A 3,241-nucleotide genomic window follows, 5' to 3' on the forward strand; every position below is an offset into this window, starting at 1 on the left:
TTTATCTTTCTTTAGTCAATCATAAATATTTAACTTATTTGCTTAACTTTACTTAAATTCATTTAATCAATTTTTAATTATATCTTTGGACGCTATTCCCTTTGAATAGCTATCCATTTTACTTGTTATATTTTTTAGTGACTACGTGTCGAAGCAACTGATTTTTATATATCAAGTAGACCGTAGGTTCACCTTAATGAGGCTAGTGCCTATTTAACTCTTTGAGAGTTACGGAAATTATTCATTGTGAATAATCCTCCCTTAATTATATTCTGGTTCATTAGTTCTATAGGGTTTAACGTTGCTGTACGTATTGCAATCGAGCAAAAATACTACTTTGCAGTAGTATTTGTTGAACTAAAATGATAAGATGAAATGAGTGAAGGAAGGGTGATGAACTGATAATGGAAGTATGGAGAGACAGAGGCAAACTGAATAGAGTTGGCTAGCTATAGATGCAAGAGAGCAACTTGACACTCAAGGATGGATACGGCTCGTTTGCATGCCTGTCGAAGAACAGTAGCTCAACCTAAAGAGAGATGATGACTAGAAAAAGGGAAATCTTTTAAGATAAAAATATATGTTCAGAAAATAAATTAGATAAATATAATAATATAATAAAAATAGAAGAATATAGGAGATAAATAAAATAGACTGAATTATGGGCGCCAGAAGTTGGAATGGACCAAACTTCCAGGTATCTTACACTGCTGTTAAATAGTAAATATATTAAATTCAAAAATGGGGAAAAAAATAATCTATATACAAAACAAATAAATATTTATTAAATATAACTACTTAGATTTTTGACAACCTCTGAGTTAGAAAAATACAAACTATGTAACTCTAAAATGACAATGGGAAATAATTACCTATAGTAATATAAATATAATCTATAGTTACATTAGTAATGGGGTAGCTCTTATATGGAGCATACCCCCAACTTACATATACTAGGTTAAATAACAACCTTCACCAAATAATTGTACGATTGCAATACGTACAGCAACGTTAAACCCTATAGAACTAATGAACCAGAATATAATTAAGGGAGGATTATTCACAATGAATAATTTCCGTAACTCTCAAAGAGTTAAATAGGCACTAGCCTCATTAAGGTGAACCTACGGTCTACTTGATATATAAAAATCAGTTGCTTCGACACGTAGTCACTAAAAAATATAACAAGTAAAATGGATAGCTATTCAAAGGGAATAGCGTCCAAAGATATAATTAAAAATTGATTAAATGAATTTAAGTAAAGTTAAGCAAATAAGTTAAATAATTATGATTGACTAAAGAAAGATAAAAGTTATATGAATAAGTTAATAAATTAAGCAAATTAAGAGGAAAAAGTATATAAATTTAAATTGATAAGTGGAGACAAGCAAGGTTAGTACTAAAAATATAAAGTTAATTAAGTAAATAAATGGTACAAGTAAATTTCAGGTAATATATAAAGGTAAAGAGAATCTCATATGGGGAAAAGATGATCTGAGCTCAAACCTCTTTGACCAGAGAGTTTACTGGTTTGGGGAACACTATCAACTATTATAGATATATAAAAACAATATGCAACTTAAATATTGAAACAAAATATGTGCGATAAACTATAAAACTTAATCATCAAAATAAATGTCCCGAGTCTTATACAAAAAATGAATGTGGTGTAATAGTGGAAGTGACAATCACTAGCAGATACCAAGTGTCCCAAAACAAACCCTATATGGTCCCCGAGAGTGTCCTTGCTACGGATTCCAAAATCCCTGGTAGGCGAATTAGCACAGGGATGGTGCTAGCTTGTACCAATTAATATACCGATGCCCTTCTGGGGTGCAGAGGGCAGGATACAAAGTAGGTATGTGGGAGGTTCTCCAGGCTGGTCTCCAAATGACCTGGCTTGGCGTAGAACGGTTGCTCCCAGTTGTGAGGGGAGCTGACGGACTGGTTACAGTTTAAGATTTCCCCCAAGTGGCTAAAAACAAACATGTCCCGTTTTAGTTTCAATGTCAGAATCTAAGGAAAGGTCAAAGAGCCAAAGGAAAAGAAATGAGATATCTTTTTTTCAGAATGAACAACAAAAAGATCATTAGCAAAAACAATGATGGATTTGACCTTGATTCACATTACACACATTAATTTGGGATTTAACTTTAAATTCAATATTTAATACAGAATATGATTTTTATCTGAAAAATATGTCTATAAAGGGTATTTTTTTTTATTATTAAAAATGGTATGGGATAATGTAATGTGTTGTAAATTTTAAGAAAAATACTGGCTTTTGGAACGAATTTAAGGTGGCTAGAATACACACAATCTAATAGAATAGAGAATAATGAATGCAGTCTGTAAAATTTGAATTCAATATTATGAGGTTGACATAACCCCACAAATCAAATGATATAATTTACAGGATATGTGACAAGATAATCTTCATCTGAGTGTATATTTTCGAACTATGGATATAATTAAAGATACTAAATTCAAAGAACAGCTTCGATTCATACATTTACAGAAATAAATTCAATAGGAATTTAATATGACATGATAGCGGCCATATTCGTTCCTTTTTCTCAACTTTTTTAAGAGTGAAAAAAAAATTTACCGGATGACATGACTTCCAATTCCTCCGGGATCTCCCAAAACTTAGTCTCCTAGCTTCTCCAAAACACCACCAATAATTTGCCACTAAATATCACTTATAAAAGCTTGAAACTATTGTATTAAAATTTCCGTCCTTTTCAATCAGTCATCCGCCACTTTTCCGTTCTAGCGTACCAAGCGAAGTGTCAATTATTTCCCGTCGTTAGACGAGGAGCCTCACAGAACAAACTTACATGACAGCGAATGGTGTCTAATACCAACTGAAGAACTCGTGCCAACTACTAGTTAAGTATGACGTCAGTCAAAGATTTATTTTAATTGGATCTTATTGATTTTGAGTATAACTTAATGACAAACCGTTAATAATTACAAATTAACGGAATGTTATAATAACCCCACAAATCAAATGATATAATTTACAGGATATGTGACAAGATAATCTTCATCTGAGTGTATATTTTCGAACTATGGATATAATTAAAGATACTAAATTCAAAGAACAACTTCGATTCATACATTTACAGAAATAAATTCAATAGGAATTTAATATGACATGATAGCGGCCATATTCGTTCCTTTTTCTCAAACTTTTTAAGAGTAAAAAAAATTTACCGGATGACATGACTTCCAATTC

At 31.5% G+C, this 3,241-nt stretch overlaps 1 long non-coding RNA gene across 1 annotated transcript; it reads right to left on the reverse strand.

Annotated features, from left to right (window-relative positions):
* Positions 1 to 763: 763 nt before the first annotated feature.
* Positions 764 to 2,908, reverse strand: LOC126883034 (uncharacterized). Its single transcript, XR_007697464.1, has 2 exons — positions 2,609 to 2,908; positions 764 to 1,975 (listed from the first exon to the last, which is right to left on the reverse strand). It is a non-coding gene; the product is annotated as an uncharacterized LOC126883034 (long non-coding RNA).
* Between the last annotated feature and the right edge of the window lie 333 nt (positions 2,909 to 3,241).

Source organism: Diabrotica virgifera, chromosome 1 (genome assembly GCF_917563875.1).
Source record: "Diabrotica virgifera virgifera chromosome 1, PGI_DIABVI_V3a".
In the NCBI taxonomy this organism is placed as follows: Eukaryota; Metazoa; Arthropoda; class Insecta; order Coleoptera; family Chrysomelidae; genus Diabrotica; species Diabrotica virgifera.